This window comes from Ammospiza nelsoni, chromosome 3, assembly GCF_027579445.1.
Source record: "Ammospiza nelsoni isolate bAmmNel1 chromosome 3, bAmmNel1.pri, whole genome shotgun sequence".
NCBI classification, from domain to species: Eukaryota; Metazoa; Chordata; class Aves; order Passeriformes; family Passerellidae; genus Ammospiza; species Ammospiza nelsoni.
This window is the reverse complement of record NC_080635.1, coordinates 56,698,672-56,707,107: the sequence shown is the minus strand read 5'-3', so window position 1 is coordinate 56,707,107 and position 8,436 is coordinate 56,698,672.

Below are 8,436 nucleotides of genomic sequence, written 5' to 3'. Positions count from 1 at the left end.
AGGATGTGTATGAAATTGGGACATAGGGAAGTGAAATATTTTGTTTGTGTCAGACAGAGAAGGGTCATGCATAAAATTTTTTTACTAATTGCTTCAGCTTTCTTCAGTAAGAATAAGTAAACAAACTAGGAGCAATCCAGCCATTGCTTTTCATGGCATTACAGCAGCAGAGTACTTTTGCAATCACAGGTAGATATATTAACCTAAGCTAGCCTGAGTGATGTGCAGATTCACTTGAAAATTCATTTGTTTTCACCACTCACCAAACGACCAAAATTATCTTGGTAGTTTAGGCATAAAAATAACAGTTAGTTTAAAATTTGGCAGGAAGCTAATCATTAATGAGGATAAATATTCTGGTGAGAACTACTTTCTGTTTTTCAGTTGGAAAACCATCCCTCATGGAAAAGTTATACTGTAATTCCACTACCCAGAAAATAAAGCAACACTTTGTAACTGTCTTTCTATGTTTTGCATGCATTATTATCGTTGTCCTCTACGACCATAATAAGAATATGGGAACTCTGTTTCTTTGACCTCATACTTAGCTATGTGTTCAAGGAAGGATGAGTTCAGAGAGGGTTATCAGAAGTACAAATAAATTTTTTTTTTTTTTAATTTAACAAATTTTATCTAGTGGTCAACTGAGCAATTTTTCCAGGCTCTGTCTCTTTCACAGGTGGAAACTTCGCCTTAGTGCTGGCATCCCTTGATGGCTATGTACCTTGCCCCAGTAGGTTTCTGAGCCTGCTGTTCTCTCCTGGTATTATGGGCCATCCTAGCATATATACATTGCATGAAGGTGTTTGGGCTTTAATAGACCTCCAGAGAAATCATTAGTCTTCCTGTATTGTTTAGCTTGGTGAAACCAGGGCAGCTGTGCATTTCAGTCTTCATCTGAGATTTATTTTGTGGGTTTTATATGAAAACTTTGAATAAATCACAAGTAATTCTCAGAGCAGGACCAAAATGCAATTTTTCATTTTCCCCAGTGAAATTTCCAACCATCAGGCTACAGTCTTGCTTCTATTGATGCTTTCATCACAATGAAATAAAATAAAATAAATAAAATAAGCAACTGACTTGTGTTAAGCTTTCTTTTAGTGTATTGCTGTGTTAGACGTGTTTGGAGCACTCCTACCAAATTATCCAGAGAGAATTTTAATGCTCTTTTCCTCTTCTGTATATTCCAGCTTGGCTGAGTCAGGAAATTGGGAACTCAACTGCTAAGGGATAATGGCTTCAGTGCTGTACCAAAGGAGAAAAAGCAATCATTTATCAGATAAGGCAGGGAGATGTTTAGTGACTTCAGGCTCTTCTGAGGGTTTTCAGAGTTGGTTTGATGCATATTTTGGATCCCAGTTTTGAATTTAATGAAGACAATGGATAGGGACTGTGTGTTAAGATGTTACTCCAAAGGGAGAATGATGCCTAGACCACGCAGTGAAACTTCAAGAAACCATGCTCAGAACCAGCAAAAGGAAGTAATTTCCTACACAGCAGTCATTTGTGAGATTCTCTGATGAAAGCTGTTATGGATAGAAACAGTTTGTAAAGGTTGAAGGGAAAATGAAAACAACTTGAAAGATAGTTCCATTAGGGATTGTTGAATAGATAACTGGATTAGGCTCAGCATATCCTGTGAGCAGCAAATAGAAGCTAGGAGAATACATAGGATAAGTGTCACATATACTTGTCCTGTTCTTTCCATTCCCTGAAAATCCATTTGTAGCTGCTGTTTCTGAAGAAAGCATTTCAGGGCTGTGGGGATTCCTTGTCTGCACCAATATGGTTTCGCTTCTTCTCCAGTTAACCTCCAGTCTGTTCTGTTTCTGTCCAGTTACCCTCTTAGACCAATTTAAACAGCTTTACTGGGTAACGATTTCAGATATAGGCATCTGTTTTCAACCAACCAATGGTTTACTTTTCCACAAAGCACTAGCTTTGTCTATCACCTATTCTCATGCCTTCATAGTGCGTTTGAGTCATGCAGGGTCAGTAGATCTGAGCCTCCTTGGTGTCCCCAAAACTGTGCTTTTGTTCAGTTTAGAAAACTGGTAGAGCGATTAAATTTTCTTGTAGTTTGTTTTGGATATATCTTTCAGTCAGTTGTAGATAATCAGTAAGTCTTCAAATAAAATACGACTTGGTGAATAATTGAATGCAAAACATTGACAGTAGCCTTGAAAAGGCAAAGTAATGCTTTCATTCTGCCTTTGATTTATTAATACAAAATACCACAGAAAAAGTCTCCATGTCAAATTTCAATTTCAATATTATCAGAATTTGCTATTTTTAAAAATAAAATGTGTTGATAATACAAGAAGAAAACAATTTCTGTTTGGAAAGCTAATAACAGATATAGCTATTCCAGAAACCAAAGCATTTTTAAAAATACTTGCGTTACTATAGGTGTATTTTAAAAAAATATGGATAGGTGTTATGATCACTTTATCTTTACTAGCATTGTCTTTAATTTCTATGAGGTAGAAGTTAAATGATGGATTTGAAATTCTGTATGGGAAGTGGTAATAAAACATAAAGTAGAAGGAGGACGTTAATGCCCGATGAAAACACAACCAACATTGCCTGTGTAGTGGGCACAGAACACAGTGGGCCATGCCTCACCTGGAAGTAGAGAAATGAAAGATAAGTAGTGAAAGAGGAAGGAAACCCCTTTAGCTTGCTGTTTGTGTGAGTGTGGCTGATCAGTGCAAGCACAACAGCCCCTCAGATGTAGATGCCCATTGCCCACGCACAGCTGCTCCAAAGGATACAGGTCTCCTCTGTGGCCTTATGGCCAGCCTTGTGTGGCATCTTGGGTGTCCTAGAGAGACCTAAAAGGTGTGAAAGGGCTGTGTTTAGGCTACTGAATTGAGTGCAAATGTACTGGTTTTAAGTATTATGCATAACAGATTTGTAACTATATGAATTGTATGGGTTTTTTTTTTTTTTTTTTGTGTATGTCTGAAGGAATTTCTGTATTCCCAAAAGCAAGGACTGCTAACCTGACCTGCATACAAGTTGGAAGTTTTTGCAAGAATATAGGGCAGTAAATAAAACAAAGTCTTTACAGATTGGCTTAACTGTTGCTCTAAGACATACTGATGACTACATTTGTGAAATCTGGCTCTTCTCACTTTTTTCTTCAGACTGCTTGTCAGTGCAACACACTGATGCAGCAGAGCCAAAAGATTCAGAACTCTTTCTTTGACAGTTTAAGCTGATTCAGAATTGAAGAAAATATAAGTTTTGTTTGTATATATTTAGATACGGAAAATTTTAGTCTGTTGAACAATATTTTGGTATGTTCAAAGTGCTCTAGATGTGTTACATATCCAAAAAAGTTGTTTTGTAACTCTTCATTCACATCTAATAATTCTGACCTCTGATGTTTCTCAAAATGCAGGTTATTCAATTGATTAATTTTTCTGTTGGCATAATATGTAATTACTTAGGGGCAGTCTGTAAATGGAGCAACATCTGAGTGCATAGGTAGAATTAGGAAAGGAATTCATGTGGAATTCAAAGATTCTGGAAAGGAAATGAGATGATGCAGTGACAAGCATTACCAGCCACTTAGCTGCAGTTATGCATCTTGCTGTTTATTTGAAGAGATGATGACCTTGGCAGGGTTTTCAAGCCTTCAGCTTCTGGGAGATGATCAGGCTTCAATTTTTATGAACATTCACGTTGCATTTCTGTCTGGAAGGAAGTTATCTCTTCTGGAGGGTGGTTTCTGTGATGTTACAGGCACTTCCATTTCTTTGAGATAAGATTATAGTATCTAATTTTTCATACTGGGATTGTTCACAATGATCTCTTTTGATTGCTTCTTTACATCTTTGAGCAATGTGAGCCTATGAAAATTCACTTCAGAATATTCTTCATGTTTGTGGTATTGTAGTTTCAGTCAGGAAGGATGTTTTAACAGATGCTTTGGCTTAGGAGAAAGGAAGCTGGTGATGTGAAGCTATTAAATAACTTACCTAAAATATGAAGTAAATGGCTTTACTGCTGGTGTCCCATATCCTGTGTAAGCCGATATTTTCTCTTGCAAATGCTATTGCAAGATCAGCATATCTGGGATTATTTACAAAAGAAATCATTATGTTTGAAGGCTTTGCCCCAAACCAGTATTTTTATAGAGTGCTAACTGTGCTTCATACCCTGGTTTATTTATTACAGTGTTAGCAGCTGTAATTTTTTTTAAGCAATGAACTCCATGTTAATGTTTTTAAAAATATTTAGGTAGAAATAAACAAAATACTATAGGATGAAGTAGTTCTTGCCTCTAAATATTTTCTTGAAATTGGATGGCTTTTGATAAAAGCCTGGTTATTGCCAAATATGATTGTGAAGGTGTTGTATGTATTAAAGGAAGAGAGCATTTTGTTGCTACTCTGTAAAATGAGCAAACATACCTAGAATGTGTTTAAATGGTTAAGATTATTCTGTTTTCCATCATGGACTTCTATCCATGGGAGTGAAAGGTGTCAGATAGAAGTGTTATGGCATCAGTGGTTACTGACAATATCTGGGAGATAAAGTAAATGACAGTTCATTCCCTCAAAGAAGAAACTGTGCACCTGACAAAATAAAAACTGTTCAACTTTGCTGGAGTTCAAACATTGCTGCTACAGTGTCTTTTATGGTGGTTTGTTTCCTTGTTGAATTCAGAATGTAAGTAATCAGTGAGAGATTTTTGTCAAAAATCAAATGCTAATTCTGTCAATGAGGCTGTGTAAGAGCATTTGCTCCTGTATTTCCAAACAATCAACATTTCAAAGCAGAAATAGGGTGGAGTAATACAATATTGCAGTGGATTCACCCCTCCCCCCCACTTTTTAATGAGAAGGACCATATTATTTTTACATAGCATTGTTGAATATTAATTTGAGGATAATCCTATTAATTTTATAGGGATTATTTATTAATTGATTTAAGTGAGGATACATTCATGCTCATCATGCAAGTTTGCAAGTTACTTTTCAAATATTGACAGATTTCACTCAGTTTTGTCAAGGGCGGGTTTGTGCAGTCTGGGTACCTGGTACAAAAAAAATGTAGCCATCTGCATTAGTTTTGTCACAAAGCAGGTCTAGATTTTTAATAGTGTTTTTATTTTTTGCACAAAAATATGTTTCATGTTATTTGATAATGAACAGTGAAGAGCAAGTTAAGAATACTTTATAGGGAGAGTGGATTGAAAAGCCTGGGAAAATAAATGGTGTCTGAAGTCATTAAGAATTCCCTTTGGAAAAATTGTATCCTGGTAATTTTTGGAGCATGGCTTCCACACAGTGAAGTTGGAGATATCCTTACAAGTTATCAGTGTTCAACGTACATTGTGGGATGTATATGTATGCTGATAAGCACCCATTTTTATATAGTGCCCAAAATGCTACCTGACAGTCCTTAAACACACACAGCGTCCACACTTGAAACTGCTGCAGTCTTGTTAAACATAGTCAAATTACACAATAGGAATGAATTTAACTACTGTTTCAATTCTAAAACTGATAAAATGATTTATGGTATAAGCTCAAGAGAAATACTTGTCCAATATTTGCCCTCAGTTCCTTTTTCAGTAAATATATTTCACAGCAATACAGTGGAGATCAGTCTCTCAAAACTGACTTACTGAAATATTTGTAAGACACAAACTAAATTTTATCTCAACTAGAAATGTGAATATTGAAGGATAAAATTTTGAATAGAAATAGTAACTTTTACTTCTACTTCCAAATATTTTGCTGAGGTATACTATGTGTCAGAATCCAGATTTCATCAGAAAATACATCACAGTGCTGTTTAATATCTGAAGACTGAAGTGGTGGGGATTTTGTGATTAGTCATGGGTACTAAGCATGTGCTTTCTGTGTGGTGCAGATTTTTCAGGCTGCAGTTCATATTACAGCCATGGAACTCTTCTGGTTAGTGAGCAGCGACCAGATGATGGTGGAAAGCAAGGATGAGGGCTTTTCTTCTTCAGTAGCAGATGCAGGCTTTCTTTGATAGCATGAATAATAATGGGTATTCTTGTAATTTGATCTACTCATAGTCAGCTTCCTCTGACAAAATGAAACATAGGCATACAGGGATTGCTGCTATATTGGAGCAAAGTGCTGAATTTCTAACCCTAGTATTTTGTCTCCAGCAATCTTTTAAATCCTATGTGAAATTATCTTTAAGTGAAGAAAAATTCTTAATATTAATATTGTGGATTAATAGTTTTTGATGCGTCACAGGTATTGAAATTAACTTTATTTTACTTTAAAAAGAATATTATATTCTAGATAAATACTTTTCTTCTAGTAAAAGAAACCAGGACTCAGTGTTATTGTGAAATTGAGTAATAATTTTTGAAGTAGTTATTTATATTATTCTTTGTCAATATTGGCTAATCACAAATATGCAGAAGTTCCACATAAGTAGGTCATCTTGTACTTGTTTTTATGCATAGAAATGTGTAACAAAGTGAATGGAACCTTCTCATAAAAACTTCTGAAAAGCAAAATAGTACTTGATATTAAGCAGGGACCATTTTTACTTGTGAAAACAATGAATCTTTACATAAAATTATTTATTCTTGTACAGCATAGTGTAATACAGATAATGGAAATAAATAAACTGTGTTTAAGGTGTATGTAGCCAATGGTGTATTTGATTGAGTTTCATCATGACCAATTTGAATGTGTGGTGGACACATCTGTTTGAGAGTTTACATCCTTTCTGCTTTGGCTCATTGAGTGCACTGTTAAATTAATCTAAGGGATTCCTGCTGCTGAACAAGGTTGTCTCCCTCTTCATTCATGTGCTCCTGCAGTTTCTCCTAATCTGGCTCAAGAGCTGCACCAGTGTGATACTTAGCTTTCAAAAACAACAAGAACTTTTTTCTAATGTCAGTCTCCAGACTAGAAGCATGAAAGATGCAGGAATGTGAAGGCTGGAGAAAGGATATGACAACTTTTGACAAACAGTTCACTGCTAAATCACTTGAGCTGTACGGCAAAATTATTCTTTTTAAAACCCGGAGAAGCATGAAAGATTGACTTTACAGGCTGGCTTTCAGGAAGGTGAATTCCCTGAACACTGAAGCAGGCATGTGTTTCCTATGTGCCTTCCAAATGCTCCCTTGACCATTCCAGGTCAGAAGTGCCCAACAGCTCACTGTGTACACTCAAGTCATGCTGAGTGAGGCATGGAGTGAGGCATGCCCAGGCTTCAGCAGTCTGCATTGCTCTTGAACTTTGTCATCTAACAGGTAGATTGCAAACCAGTTTTTTGGATCAAATCTAAAAGCCAGGAGCTTTAGCTATAAACATAAATCAAATGCACTCAAGATGATTTCTAGGCAGCTGGACCAATTGTCCTGGAATAGCTTGCATCTGTGCTAATAGTTTCCACAGCGCAGTGGATGAATGAAAACTAAATAGTAGTAATGGTTCTGTATTTTTTTAATGCCTCAAACTCAGGAATATTTTGGAGTAGTGCTGTTTGGCACGTGCCAAACTTATCTCAAGAAATAGTTCAACAATTTATAGTACAATTGCAGAGAATCTGCAGGTCTGTCCTATTTTCAGTAGGTTAAAAACAGCCTTGAGCTTTACTGAGCCATAGCTCATTAAAGACAGTACTTTCCTGAGGGAGATGCTTCATTGTCACCTCTTCATTCCTCAGCCAGCTCTGAGGGTGGGTGACACTGGCCTCTGCATGCTAACCTCCTTGTAGGGGCTCCAGCCTTCCTGGTGCCATCCACGAAGGCACGACATTGATTCAGTAGTGTGTCACCAGCCCCTATGGCTCTAATGATGCCAGGACTCATTGTACTCAAAGGAGTACAATCAGTAGAGTCTACACTACTGAGAATTTTTATTTTTTATCAAGAGACCTTTCTAAGCTATACCTATGCTCTTTGAAGGAGTGTGGTGGAAAGAATTGTGCAACATCACTGCCTGATTGAGTTGTTGGTAATTAGTAACTTGGTGTGGAAGGCAGTGTAACTGTACTAGCAATATGCTGTCTTGTCAGACAGAGGTTAATAATCCAGAGCATGACACCTTGCTCACCTTGCTAGCAGCAGTGTTTCTTCACATTTCAGTGCTGAGTCAGGTAAAGATGGCTTGGGAGTCTCTGTATCAGTTGTCTCTGTCTAGTACACCTCTGCCCTTTCTCTCTGTCATGCTGCACAAGTGATGCATTGCTGAGGTTTTGACTGTGGCAAGAGCTCTTTTAGGAATTACTGGGAATAATCCTTTCTCTTAGTTGCACAATAAGAAATTAAATGTATTGGTATTTCTCCAGGGACAAAACAGTAGCTTAAAAATTCAAATTAATTTACCACAGGTGCAAGAGGTCTCTGGTTGCTTTTAAAGATTTTGCTACTGTAACCTCAATTCCCTGGAAAAATGGCTACTAGTTAATATTAACTCT